Source organism: Somniosus microcephalus, unplaced genomic scaffold, assembly GCF_052327205.1.
Source record: "Somniosus microcephalus isolate GS21.2 unplaced genomic scaffold, FLI_Smic_1.0 unresolved_chr1, whole genome shotgun sequence".
NCBI lineage: Eukaryota > Metazoa > Chordata > Chondrichthyes > Squaliformes > Somniosidae > Somniosus > Somniosus microcephalus.
Genome location: NW_028225179.1, coordinates 133,876,501 through 133,891,785, shown reverse-complemented (window position 1 = coordinate 133,891,785; position 15,285 = coordinate 133,876,501). Strand labels below are relative to the sequence as shown.

At 46.8% G+C, this 15,285-nt stretch overlaps 1 pseudogene across 1 annotated transcript in view; it reads left to right on the top strand.

Moving 5' to 3' along the window:
• The first annotated feature begins 6,989 nt into the window (after nt 1-6,989).
• The window catches only part of LOC147095887 (guanine nucleotide-binding protein-like 1), a 90,308-nt pseudogene continuing 82,012 nt past the window's right edge, over nt 6,990-15,285 (top strand). Inside the window, exons 1-2 of the transcript XR_015074834.1 lie at nt 6,990-7,031; nt 9,530-9,737. The product of XR_015074834.1 is annotated as a guanine nucleotide-binding protein-like 1 (transcript). The remainder of the gene's footprint in view (nt 7,032-9,529; nt 9,738-15,285) is intronic.

The window sequence follows — 15,285 nt, the reverse complement described above, 5'->3', positions numbered from 1 at the left end:
GGCCGTAAATCACCCCCTACTATAGCTCCACTCTGTACCCCAACCCCCTGCCAAGTTAGTTTAAACCCTCCCCAGCAGTGCTAGCAAACCTCCCCGCAAGGATATTGGTTCCCCTCTGGTTCAGGTGTAAACCGTCCGACTTGTACAAGTCCCACCTTTCCCAGAAGCAGACCCAGTGATCCAGGAAACTAAAGCCCTCCCCCCTGCACCATCCCTTTAGCCACGCATTCATCTGTTCTATCTTCCTATTCCTATACTTACTAGCACGTGGCACCGGGAGTAATCCAGAGATTACAACCTTTGAGGTCCTGCTCCTTAATCCTTCACCTAGCTCCCTAAATTCTTGCTGCAGGACCTCATCCCTCTTTTTACCTATGTCGTTGGTACCAATGTGGACCACGACCACTGGCTGTTCTCCCTCCCCCTCCAGAATGCCCTGCAGCCGCTCAGTGACATCCTTGACCCTGGCACCAGGGAGGCAACAAACCATCCTGGATTCACGTCTACGGCCACAGAAACGCCTATCTGTTCCCCTTACTATAGAATCCCCTACCACTATTGCTCTCCCGCTCTTTTTCCCCCCTTCCTGGGCAGCAGGAGCACCCCCAGTGCCAGGAAGTTGGCCGCTGCTGCCTTCCCCTGGTGAGTCATCCCCCTCAACAGTATCCAAAGCGGTATACTTGTTTGAAAGGGGGATGTCCGCAGGGGTACCCTGCACTACCTGCCTGCCTTTGTTGCTCCGCCTGATGGTCACCCCCTGTGCTGCCCTACCCTGAGGCGTGCACAACTCGCTAAACGTGTTATCCACGAGCCTTTCAGCATCGCGCATGCTCCAAAATTCATCCACCCGCAGCTCGAGCGCCGCAATGCGGTCTGCAAGTAGCTGCAGCTGGATGCATTTCCCGCACACATGGTCATCAGGGACACTGGCAGCATCCCTGACTTCCCACATAGAGCAGGAGGAGCAGAGCACGGGTCTGAACTCTCCTGCCATGACTTACCCCTTTAATTACTTAAAAAATTTATTCAATACCCCAGTTACAGGTATGCTCTAGGGCGCTTTATTTACCAACTATCCCCACTACACCACAGAAATTTAACACCACAGAATTCAAGCTTGTATTGAAAAAAGAGAAATACTCACCAACCAATCACCTACCTGCTCCCTGGTGACGTCACACACTGATTACTTTTTACCTCTCTCCCCGCTGCTGAGTTGGTACGCCTCGCCTCTCTCCGGTTTTTATACCGGTCTCACCACACTGCTCCCGACTGGTCTCGGGCCTCGCTGGTCGCCGGGTTTTCTCCCGAGCTCCTCCTCGCTGCTCCCGCTGGTCCCGACTGGTCTCGGGCCTCGCCTCTCTCCGGTTTTTATACCGGTCTCACCACACTGCTCCCGACTGGTCTCGGGCCTCGCTGGTCGCCGGGTTTTCTCCCGAGCTCCTCCTCGCTGCTCCCGCTGGTCCCGACTGGTCTCGGGCCTCGCCTCTCTCCGGTTTTTATACCGGTCTCACCACACTGCTCCCGACTGGTCTCGGGCCTCGCTGGTCGCCGGGTTTTCTCCCGAGCTCCTCCTCGCTGGTCCCGACTGGTCTCGGGCCTCGCCTCTCTCCGGTTTTTATACCGGTCTCACCACACTGCTCCCGACTGGTCTCGGGCCTCGCTGGTCGCCGGGTTTTCTCCCGAGCTCCTCCTCGCTGCTCCCGCTGGTCCCGACTTAGTTATGTTCACTAAGTCTGTACATTGTCAAGGTTTTTCTCAGTTTGCCATCCTTTACCATGGTCAGGTAATCAGCCATGTTGTATTGTCTGTTTAGGGCCAAGTAGCAATTGAGTTTGCTTTGGGTTTTTGTTGTTTCTGCCCAATATGACAGATATTTTTCCTTTTGCTTAGCGACGATTGTGTTGGGTCGAATTCTTTGTGTTACGCTGTCACTGTCCTGGGGCTGGTTATTGTTAGTAGTTACTTCACTGAGTCCCAGGACTAGTTGACTGAGGGTATTCTTCTTTATGGTCCTCTCTTGGCATTTCAGGGCTTCGTAATGATAGCATTGGGGGTTGCTCATTTCTAGGTGTTTCCAAAATTTGGTGGCTCTTTTTTGGATAGTGATTATTAATGGATATTGGCCTAGTTCTGCCCTGCATGCATTGCTTACAGTTTTCCTTTGAGTCCGGGGGATACTTTTACAGAATTCTGCATGTAGGATCTCAATTGGGTGTTTGTCCCATTTTGCAAATTCTTGTTGTGTTAGCGGTCCCCACACCTCACTGCCATAGAGTGCAATTGGTTCAATTGCTGATTTGAAAATTTTGAGCCAAATGCTAATTGGGATTTCTATTTGGATTGATTTTTTAATGGCATAGAAAGCCCTTCTTGCTTTCTCTTTCAGTTCATTCACAGCCAGTTTGAAATTTCCCGTAGAACTGATTTTTAAGCCCAAGTATGTGTAGTTAGTGGTTTGTTCAATTTTGGTTGTTCCTAGTGTGAAATTTATATTGGGTCCCTGATGTCTGGATCTTTGCTGGAACCCAAGGACTTTGGTTTTTTGGGGATTTATTGTCAGGGCCCAAGTCTGGCAGTACAACTCCAACAGATCCAGGTTCTGTTGTAGACCTTCCTTAGTTGGTGACAGCAGAACCAGGTTGTCTGCATAGAGGAGGAATTTAACCTTGGATTCATATAGGGTGAGGCCGGGTGCTGTAGATTGTTCAAGTAGTTTTGCCAATTCATTTATGTAAATATTAAAGAGTGTCTGTGAGATTGGCGAGCCCTGTGTCACCCCCCCGCCCCCAACCCCCCGCCCCTGTGGGAAGTATTTTGTTTGTTTGTCTCCAATTTTAACTGCACATTTGTTGTTTGTATACATTGATTTAATTACATCATATGTTTTTCCCCCTACCCCGCTTTCGATAAGTTCCAGGAATAAACTGTCGTGCCAGATGGAATCGAAAGCCTTCTGGAAATCTATAAAGCATGCGTAGATTTTGCTTTTATTTTGATGAACGTGTTTGTCAATTAGGGTCTGTAGGGTGAAGATATGATCTGATGTTCTATAGTTTGGCAGGAATCCAATTTGGCTTTTACTCAAGACATTGTGCTCCTCAAGGAAGTTTATAAGTCTTTTGGTTATGATACTACAGAATACCTTCCCCAGGTTACTGTTTACACAGATGCCTCGATAGTTATTTGGGTCGACTTTGTCCCCACTTTTGTATATGGGCTTTGAGTCCTTTGTTCCAGATATCAGGGAAGTAACAAACAAAATTGTTTAACTTTACCCTCAACATGTTGGACATTGGCACCGAGATCTGGAGCACTTCCTATTTCAGGTACCCAGCATCAGCATCAAGCACTGCCAAAGCTTAGTTGGATACAGAGTAAAGCTCCCTCTACACTGTCCCATCAAACACTCCCAGGGCAGGTACAGTACGGGTTAGATACTGAGTAAAGCTCCCTCTACACTGTCCCATCAAACACTCCCAGGGCAGGTACAGCATGGGTTAGATACAGAGTAAAGCGCCCTCTACACTGTCCCATCAAACACTCCCAGGGCAGGTACAGCATGGGTTAGACACAGAGTAAAGCTCCCTCTACACTGTCCCATCAAACACTCCCAGGGCAGGTACAGCATGGGTTAGATACAGAGTAAAGCGCCCTCTACACTGTCCCATCAAACACTCCCAGGGCAGGTACAGCATGGGTTAAATACAGAGTAAAGCATCCACTACACTTTCCCATCAAACACTCCCAGGGCAGGTACAGTACGGGTTAGTTACAGAGTAAAACTCCCTCTGTACAGTCCCATCAAACACTCCCAGGGCAGGTACAGTATGGGTTAGAGACAGAGTAAAGCTCACTTTGTACAGTCCCATCAAATGCTCCCAGGGTAGGCACAGTATGGGTTAGAGACAGAGTAAAGCTCACTTTGTACAGTCCCATCAAACGCTCCCAGGGTAGGCACAGTACGGATTAGAGACAGAGTAAAGTTCCCTCTACACTGTCCCAATCAAACACTCCCAGGGCAGGTACGGTACGGGTTAGAGACAGAGTAAAGCTCCCTCTACATTTCCCGAACTATGTGCCTTGACTGAACCTCAAAAGAGCGCCCCCTATTGTACCAGTCTGACATTAAGCCGTCCTGCCGTCTCTGAGTGACAATGCAGTAATAAAGCCAGCTGTGTGTTGTGGGTCCTGCCCAAAAGGATGTGAGTTGAGGGAACCAAGAGTCATTTCCCTTGAACTCAGAAGACATTGGAGAATTTCACCCTTATCATTCTGGACTGGATTTAAATCCAGGGATAACTGCAGCACACAGTTTACTTCTTTTACCTTCCCTGCAACATAAATTATCACTGTGTTTGTCCCAGTCCAAATGAATTACATTTACATCACCGGAACTGACTGGGCAACTAGCTGACTATTAGGTGCGACCAGTCAGGATGTCCTTCGGCCTTCCCCCTACCTAGGAGTTAGCTGTAGCTCAGTGGGAACCACTCTTGTCTCTGAATCAGAAGATTGTGTGTTCAAGCCCCTCTCCAGAGACCTGAGCACATAATCTCAGCTGACACTTCAAGGCAGTACTGAGGGAGTGCTGCGCTGTCAGAGGAGCCGTCTCTCGGATGTGATGTTAAACTGAGGCTCCATCTGCAATAGCTGGTGGACGTAAAAGATCCCATAACAGTATTTCGAAGTAGAGCATGGGAGTTCTCCCCGGTCTCCTGGCCATTATTGATCCCTCGACAAACATCACTAAAAACAGATTATCTGGTCATTATCACATTGGGAGCTTGCTGTGTGCAAATGGCTGCTGCGTCTCCTACATTAGAACAGTGACAACCACTTCAAAAGTACTGCATTGGCTGTGAAGCACTTTGGGACATCCTGAGGTCGTGAAAGGTGCCATATAAAATGCAAGTTCTTTCTTTACTTAGAATTACATAGAATGTACAGCACAGAAACAGGCCATTCGGCCCAACTGGTCTATGCTGCATTTATGGTCCACACGAGCCTCCTCCCACCCCTCTTCATCTAACCCTATCAGCATATTTGTTTCTCCCTGATGTGCACATGTAGCTTCCCCTTAAATGTATCTGTGGTATTTGCCCCGACTACACCTTGTGGTAGAGAGTTCCACATTCATACCACTGTTTGAGTAAAGGAGTTGTTCCTGAATTCCCTAGTGGATTTATTAGTTATTATCTGAACATTATGACCTCAAGTCTTCTACTCTATCATAACCTTTCATAATCTTCATGACCTTTATCAGGTCACCCCTCAGCCATCTCTAGGAAAGTCCCAACGTGTTCAGCTTTCCTGATATGTACATCCTCTCAGTTCTGCTATCATCCTTGTGAATCTTTTTTGCACCTTCTCCACTGCCTCTACATCCTTTTTATAATTATGGAGACCAGAACTGTTCACAGTACTCCAAGAGTGATCTAACCAAGGTTCGATAGAAGTTTAACAAGAGGCTTTTCAATTCTATCCCTCTAGAAATGTACCCCAGTGCTTGGTTTACCTTGCAGGGAGATTCCTGCTGGATGTAACTCACTGGGGAACCAAACCTGTGTCCTTTCTGTGGTGCTGGGTCTTAGACCTTCACCACCGGGCGAAGTACAGCTTCTGTAAGACAACTTTTGCTTTTTGTAAGTTGTGCTTTTAGATGATTGCTTTTCTCTCTCTTGTGCCCAGTGTTGGATTTTCCAAAACGTTCTCCTTGGAACTACGCAATGACGAAGGAGCAGCTTCTGGTGCAGGAGGAGAAGGTGTTCTGTGAATACCTGGATAAGATTTACAGCACATTTGATCCTGTGAAACTCAGTTACTTCGAGCACAACTTCGAGGTGAGGAGAGCGGCCGTTGCAGATAACAGTCAGCGAGATGATGCCAGGAGTAGGAAGCTATAGATAGGTGGAACACTTGAGATAAGAAAGAACTTGCATTTATACAGCACCTTTCATGATCTCCGGATATCACAAAGCACTTTACAGCAAATGGAGTACTTTTTGAAGCATAGTCACTGTTGTAATACAGGAAACACGGCAGCCAATCTGCGCACAGCAAGCTCCCACAAACAGCATTGGGACAATGACCAGGTAATCTATATTTTATTGATGTTGGTTGGGGGATTAACATAGGTCAGGACACCGAGGAGAATTTCCCCCTGCTCTTCTTCGGAATCGTGCCATGGGATTATGTCCTCCTGAGGGGGCAGATGGGGCTTCGGTTGAACGTCTCCACTGCGAGACCAAAGATACTGGGGCTATTTCTAGTGGAGCAGGGGTGATTTGGGGTGGTTTATGAAATTATGCAGGGTCCTGATAGAGTGAAGAGAGAAAGAGTGTTTCCTCTGTTTGGGCAGTCAGTGACGAGGGATCAATAATTTGAAATTGTCACAAAGAGAGTGAGGAGAGGGATTGGGCGGAATCAGAGTGTAGATCGAAAGAGGTTACCCTGCCATACCTAGGGTATATTGTGGAATTCTGGAACCCTTGCTATAGGAAGGACGTAGCTGAGCTGGAAAAGAGGCACAGGAGAGCTAATATCTGGTGGGAGGGTTGGTTGGCTGCTGCCTGGTGGAATGGGTCGGGTGCTGCCTGGTGGAATGGGTCGGGTGCTGCCTGGTGGAATGGGTCGGGTGCTGCCTGGTGGAATGGGTCGGGTGCTGCCTGGTGGAATGGGTCGGGTGCTGCCTGGTGGAATGGGTCGGGTGCTGCCTGGTGGAATGGGTCGGGTGCTGCCTGGTGGAATGGGTCGGGTGCTGCCTGGTGGAATGGGTTGGGTGGTGGCTGTGTACTCGTGCGTTTGTTTTTCTCTGTGTACCATTGTAGTTAGAACATGTCTTGAAATGTTTCGACATGTCTCCATGCAGAAAATGCACTCTGTCCCTGACAGTCATCTATTCCTTGCATCATTATGGCAGTTTTTCCATTTATTCTTCCCCTGTCTCTGTCCTGTAGACCTGTCGACAACTATGGAGAGTCTTGGAGATGTCCGACATTGTATTGCTGATCACGGACATCAGGCACCCGGTATTGACTGCGAATGGATCTCGGGGTAGGGGCTTCAGTCTGAAAGAAGGTTCGGACTGAACAAATGTCGTGAATCTTTGCACCAAGGATGGGGGTAATTGCTACTGCAATGTGTAAACTCACCGTTTGCTGAATGGCTGCTGGTCTTGATGACATTGAATTAGTTGCTCTGATGCATCCTGGGTGATGTTACTGTCACATGAAGTGTCTGTCTCTTCATTCCTGCCACCAGCATTGTGTGCATGTTGCTGCCCTGGTTGGCACAATGGGCCTCATTGCCATTATGCCATCGTGTCATCCTTGCCTCTGGTTAATCTCCCTTCAACTCGAAAAACAGGACTTTTTCGGGTTGGCAGGCTGTAACCAGCGGGTTACTGCAAGGATCAGTGCTGGGGCCTCAGCTATTTACAATCTATTTTAATTACTTAGATAAAGGGACTGAGTGTAACGTATCCAAGTTTGCTGATGATACAAAGTTAGGTGGGAAAGTAAGCTGCAAGGAGTACGCAAAGAGACTGCAGAGAGATATAGACAGGTTGACTGAGTGGGCAAGAACATGGCAAAGGGAATACAATGTGGGGAAGTGTGAATTTATCCACTTTGCTAAGTAAAATAAAAAAGCAGAATGTTTTTTGACTCGTGAGAGACTGGGAAATGTTTGCATTCAGATGGACCTTGGGTGTCCTTATACATGAATCACAGAAAGTTAACATGCAGGTACAGCAAGCAATTAGGAAAGTAAATAGTATGTTAGCTTTTGTTACAAAGGGATTTAGAGTATAAGAGTAAAGAAGCCTTACTACAATTATACAGAGCATTGGTGAGGCCACACCTGGAGTACAGTATACAGTTTGGGTCTCCTTACCTAAGGAAAGACATACCTGCCTTAGAGGGAGTGCAACGAAGGTTCACTAGACTGGTTCCCGGGATGGGGGGATTGTCCTATGAGGAGAGATTGAGTAGACTAGGCCTATATTCCCTAGAGTTTAGAAGAATGAGAGGTGATCTCATTGAAAAATATAATGTTCTTAAGGGGTTTGACAGGGTTAATGCTGAGAAAATGTTTCCCCTCGCTGGAGAATCTAGAACACGGGGTCACAGTCTCAGAATAAGGGGTCGGCCATTTAGGACTGAGATGAGGAGAAATTTCTTCACTCAAAGGGTTGTGAATCTTTGGAATTCTCTCCCCAAGAGAGCTGTGGATGCTCAGTCGTTGAGTATATTCAAGACAGAGGTTGATAAATGTTTGGGACCTGAGGCATTTGGGGATAGTGCGGGAAGGTGGAGTTGAGGTAGTAGATCAGCCATGATCTTGTTGAATGGCGGAGCAGGCTCGAAGGGCCACATGGTTAACTCCAGCTCCTATTTCTTATGTTCAGTGAGACTGCGCAATAACATCTGCTTCTTGTTCATTGTACTCACTAATGAGAAATCGTGCCTTTCAGTTATGGCCTTCCTCTCTTATCTCTTCCACGTACATCCATAACTAGCTCTTATTCATACAGTTGCCTACTTCCACCTCAGTGACATCGCCCGTCTCCGCCGCTGCCTCAGCTCAGCTGCTGCTGCCACCCTTATCCAGGCCTTTGTTACCTCGAGACTCGACTATTCCAGGGCTCTCCTGGCTGACCTCTCACCTTGCACCCTCCGTAAACCTGAGCTCCTCCAAAACTCTGCTCCCTGTATTCTAACTCGCACCAAGTCCCGTTCACCCATCACCCCCTGTGCTCACTGACCGACAGTAGCTCCTGGGCCGGCAACGCCTCGATTTTAAAATTCTCATCCTCGTGTTCAAATTCCTCCATGGCCTCTCCCTTCCCATCTCTGTAACCTCCTCCAGCCCTACAGCCTTCCGGGATCACTGCGCTCCTCCAATTCTGGCCTCTAAGGCATCCGCGATTTCCATCGTCCCACCATTGGTGGCCGTGCCTTCAGCTGCCTGGGCCCTAAGCTCTGGAATTCCCTCCCTAAACCTCGCCACCTCCCTACCTCTATCCTCCTTTATGACACACCTTAAAACCTGCCTCTTTGACAAAGCTTTAGGTCACCTGTCCTAATGTCTCCTGATGTGATTCGGTGTCAAATTTTGTTTGATAACACTTCTGTGAAGTGCCTTGGGATGTTTTACTACACTGAAGGTGCTATATAAATGCAAGTTGCTGTTGTTTCCTCCCTTCTGTGTTCTTGACTGATTCACTATATACCTACTATTTTTCTTCTCTCTTGTCATGGACGGTCAATGAGGCAATGTCTCCTACACTCCAGGCCCAACCTTGTACTTTGCAGTTACCGCAGAATCAGTTTTTAATGTATGTGTGTATATATATTTATATAGATATATAGATGAGTATATGCAGCTATATACACACACACATATACATACACCCAATTATGTTTTATAATACACAGACATATTAAAAGCTTACTATGGCTGTTCTACCTGGTACACCTACACTGACTGATTTCTTTCTTGAGCCAGTTCCTTCCCCTCTCCACAGGTGATTCACTTTTCCCCGGCACTTTACGACTAGGTAACGCGGGAGACGCAGAGGAGCATTATCCTGGTGCTGAATAAGATCGACCTCGCTCTGCCCTCCCTAGTGGCGCCCTGGAAACATCATTCCCAGCAGAAGTTCCCTCCGCTCCACCTGCTCTGCTTCACGTCGTACCCGCGGGAGAAACCGGGCGAGACGGAGCTGAGGGCCGGTAAGTAGCAAGAGGGCCTGCGCGTGCCTAAGTGAGATTATTAATTAACCCCTTCTCATTGCACAATACCCATTCTAGGATAGCCTGTTCCCTAGTTGGCTCCTCAACGTACTGGTGTGAGAAACCATCTTGTACACACTCCAGGAATTCATCCTCCACAGTATTATGTAATGAGAAAGGATTAATTAGCAATCTTGTTGTGCGAGGCCCCTTGGGGAGGAGCGATCATAATATGATAGAATTCTTCATTAATATAGAATTCTTCATTAAGATGGAGAGTGAAGTAGTTGACTCAAAGACTAGGGTCCTGAATTTAAATAAAGGAAGCTACGATGGTGTGAGGCACGAGTTGGCTAGGATGGATTGGGGAACGTTACTTTAAGGGTTGATGGTGGATAGCAATGGCAAACATTTAAAGATTGCATGGATGAACTACAGAATTTGTTCATCCCTGTTTGGCATAAAAATAAAACAAAAAAGGTGACTCAACCGTGGCTAACAAGGGAAATTAGAGATAGCATAAGATCCAAGGAGAGCACATATCATTTGGCCAGAAAAAGCAGCAAAACTGAGGATTGGGAGCAGTTTAGGATTCAGCAAAGGAGGACAAAAGGATTAATTAAGAGGGGAAAAATAGATTATGAGAATAAGCTTGCAGGGAACATAAAAACTGATAGATATGTGAAGAGAAAAAGATTGGTGAAGTCAAGCGTAGGTCCCTTGCAGTCAGAATCAGGGGAATTTATAATGGAGAACAAAGAAATGGCTGACCAATTAAATACATACTTTGATTCTGTCTTCACAAAGGAGGACACAAATAACCTCCCAGAGATGTTGGGGAACATAGGGTGTAATGAGAGGGAGGAACTGAATGAAATCAGTATTTGTAGGGAAATGGTGTTTGGGAAATTGATGGGATTGAAGGCCGATAAATCCCCAGGGCCTGGGCCTGATGAACACCTCCGTTCAGTCCGTAAGGGTGACCCTGAGCTTCCGGTCGCCTGTCATTTCAATTCACCGCTCCATTCCCACTCGGACCTCACCGTCCTTGGCCTCTTGTACTGTTCCACGGAAGCTCAACGTAAACTCGAGGAACAGCACCTCATCTTCCGATTAGGCACTCTGCAGCCTTCCGGTCTCAATATTGAGTTCAACAATTTCAGATCATAACCTCGGCCCCTATTTCATTTTCACTTATATTTTTCCACTCCTTTCCTTTCCCCCCCCCCTTTCCTTTTGTTTCTCTCTCACACCTGGCAGCTATCTTTTGCCCTGCCAGTACACTTTACACCTAATCACAGCCTATTACCATCTCGTCTAGCTTCTAATCTCTTTTACTTCTTTTGGTTCTTTTATTCTTTTGTCCGATCGCAGCCCTGCCTTCGATCTAGTTCCTTTTCTCTCCAGTTTTGAAGAAGGGTCAAACCCGAAACGTCAACTCAAATTTCTCTCCACGGATGTTGCCTGACTTGCTGAGTTTTTCCAGCATTTTCTGTTGTTATTTCCTGATAATCTACATCCTAGTGTACTTAAGGAAGTGGCCCTAGAAATAGATGCATTGATGGTTATGTTCCAAAATTCTATAGACTCTGGAACAGTTCCCATGGATTGGAGGATAGCTAATGTAAGCGCACTATTTAAGAAGAGTGGTAGAGAGAAAACGGGGAATTATAGACCAGTAAGCCTGACATCGGTAGTGGGGAAAATGCTAGACTCCATTACAAAAGATTTAATAGCAGCGCACTTGGAAAACAGTGACAGGATCAGACAAAGTCAACATGGATTTACAAAAGGTAAGTCATGCTTGACTAATCTACTGGAATTTTTTGAGGATGTAACTGGTAGAATAGATAAGGGAGAACCAGTGGATGTGGTGTATTTGGACTTTCAGAAGGCTTTCGATAAGGTCCCGCATAAGAGATTAGCGTGTAAAGTTAAAGCCCATGGGATTGGGGGTAAGGTACTGTCTTGGATAGAGAACTGGTTGGCAGACAGGAAGCAAAGAGTTGGAATAAACGGTCTTTTTCCGAGTGGCAGGCAGTGACTAGTGGGGTACCGCAGGGATCGGTGCTAGGACACCAGCTATTCACAATATATATAAATGATCTAGACGAGGGAACTAGATGTAATATCTCCAAGTTTGCAGACGACATAAAGCTGGGTGGGCGTGTGTCCTGTGAGAAGGATGCAGAGAAACTCCAGTACGATTTGGACAGGTTGGGTGATTGGGCAGATGCATGGCAAATGCAGTATTGCAGTATAATGTGGATAAATGTCGGTGGCAAAAACAGGAAGACAGATTATTATCTGAACGGCAATAGATTGGGAAAAGGGAAAGTGCAATGAGACCTGGGTATCCTTGTGCACCAGTCGCTGAAGGTAAGCACGCAGGTGCAGCAGGCGGTTAAGAAGGCAAATGGTATGTTGGCCTTCATAGCGAGATGATTTGAGTACAGGAGCAAGGAAGTCTTGCTGCAGTTGTACAGGGCGTTGGTGAGACCACACCTTGAGTATTGTGTGCAGTTTTGGTTGCCTTATCTGAGGAAGGATGTTATTGCCATGGAGAGAGTGCAGTGAAGATTCACCAGACTGATACCTGGGATGGCAGGAATGACGTATGAGGAGAGATTGGGTTGTTTAGGCTTACACTCGCTAGAGTTTAGAAGAATGAGAGGGGATCTCATTGAAACTTATAAAATTCTAACAGGACTAGACAGACTAGATGCAGGAAGGATGTCCCCGATGGCGGGGGAGCCCAGAACCAGGGGTCACAGTCTAAGGATAAGGGGTAAGCCATTTAGGATGGAGATGAGGAGGAATTTCTTCACCCAGAGAGTTGTGAACCTGTGCTATTCTCTGCCACACAGGGCAGTTGAGGCAAATTCATTAAATATATTCAAGAAGGAGTTGGATATATTTCTTGAGGCTAAAGGGATCAAGGGATATGGGGAGAAAGCAGGGACAGGGTACTGAATTTGGATGATCAGCCATGATCTCATTAAATGGCGGAGTGGGCTCGAGGGGCCAAATGGCCTACTCCTGCTCCTATCTTCTATGTTTCTATTAGACAAAGTCAACATGGATTTATGAAAGGGAAATCATGTTTGACAAACCTACTGGAGATTGTTGAGGATGTAACTGGTAGAATAGATAAGGGAGAACCAGTGAATGTGGTGTATTTGGATTTTCAGAAGGCATTTGATAAATTCCCACATAAGAGGTTAGTGTGCAAAATTAAAGCACATGGGATTGGGGGTAATATACTGGCCTGAATTGAAAATTGATTAACAGACAGGAAACGGAACGTAGGAATAAATGGGTCTTTTTCGGGGTGGCAGGCGATGACTAGTGGGGTACCGCAGGTATCCGTGCTTGGGCCCGAGCTATTCACAATATATATAAATGATCTGGATGAGGGAACAAAATGTAATATTTCCAAGTTTGCTGACGACACAAAACTAGGTGGGGTTGTGAGGAGGATGCAAAGAGGCTTCAAGGCGATTTAGACAAGTTGAGTGCATGGGCAAATACACGGCAGATGCAGTATAACATGGATAAATATGAAGTTATCCACTTCGGTAGGAAAAACAGAAAGGTAGAGTATTATTTAAATGGTGCTAGATTGGGAAATGCTGATGTACAAAGGACCTTGGTAGCCTTGTAAACCAGTCACTGAAAGCAAACATGCAGGTGCAGCAAGCAGTTAGGAAGGCAAATGGTATGTTGGCCTTCATTGCAAGAGGATTTGAGTACAGGAGGAAGGATGTCTTACTATAGTTGTACAGAGCCTTGGTGAGACCACACCTGGAGTACTGTGTGCAGTTCTGGTCTCCTTACCTAAGAAAGAATATACTTGCCATAGAGGGAGTGCAGTGCAGGTTTACCAGACCAATTCCTGGGATGGGGGGATTGTCCTATGAGGAGAGATTGGGTCAACCAGGTCTGTATTCACTAGAGTTTAGAAGAATGAGAGGGGATATCATTGAAATGTGTAAAATTTTGACAGGGCTAGAGAGACTGGATGCAGGGAGGATGATTCCCCTGGCTGGGGGGTCTAGAACGAGGGGACACAGTCTCAGGATACAGGTAGGACATTAAGACTGAGATGAGAAGAAATTTCTTCACTCAGAGGGTGGTGAACCTGTGGAATTCTCTACCACAGAAGGCTGTGGAGGCCAAGTCACTGAATATATTTAAGAAGGAGGTAGATAGATTTCTAGACACAAAAGGCAGCTAGGGATATGGGGAGAGAGGGGGAATATGGTACTGAGATAGAGGATCAGCCATGATCATGTCGAAGGGCCAAATGGCCTACTCCTGCTCCAATTTTTCTATTTTTTTTCGATGTAAACGCCCATCTGATTCACTAATGTCCTTTAGGGAAGAAAATCTGTCATCCTTACCCGGTCAGACCTATATGTGACTCCAGACCCTCAACAATGTGGTTGATTCTTACTGCCCTCTGAAATGGCCCAGTCGACACCCCCCTCCCACCAAAGTCCTCCTTACTAACAGCTGGGAAGCTGTCCCATAGACTAGACTAACTGAGCATCAGTCTGACATAGTCATACTCACAGAATCAGCAATGTTCCAGACCTCATTACAGCCTTGGTCCAAACATGGAGAAAAGAGCGAAGTTGCAGAGGTGAGGTGAGGTAAACTGCCCTTGACATCAAGGCAGTATATGACCGAGTGTGACGTCAAGGAGCCCTAGTAAAAGTGAAGTCAATGGGAATCGGGGGACAACTCTCCACTGGTTGGAGTCACACCTAGCAGAAATGAAGATGGTCGCGGTTGTTGGATACCAATGATCTCAGCCCCGGGACCTCTGTAGGAGTTCCTCAGGGCAGTGTCCTAGGCCCAACCATCTTCAATGATCTTCCCCCATCATAAGGTCAGAGGTGGGGATGCTTACTGTTGACTTCAACTTGTTCAGAACCACTTGCAACTCCTCAGATAATGAAGCAGTCGATGCCCGCATGCAGCATTCAGTATTCAGGCTTGGACTGATAAGTGGCAAGTAACATTCATGCCACACAAGTGCCAGGCAATGACCACCTCCAACAAGATAGTCTAACCACCTCCCCTTGCCATTCAACAGCATTATCATCGTCAAATCCCACACCATCAACATCCTGGGCGGTCACCATTGACCAGAAACTTAACTGGACCAGGTCAGAAGGCTGGGTATTCTACTGCAAGTGACTCACCTCCTGACTCCCCAAAGCCTTTCCACCATTTATAAGGCACAAGTCAGCAATGTGATGGAATCCTCCCCACTTGCCTGGATGGATGCAGCTCATACAAGACACAAGGAACGCAACACCATCCAGGACAAAGCTGCTCGTTTGATTGGCACCCCATCCACCACCTTAAACCTTCACTCCCTCCGCCACTGGCGCACCGTGGCTGCAGTGTGTACCATCTACAAGATGCAATGCAGCAACTCACCAAGGCTTCTTTGACAGCACCTGCCAAACCCTCTACCGCCTAGAAGGACAAGGTATAAGACATTCAGTTTATTTTAAACTTCTGTCTGACAGTTTTT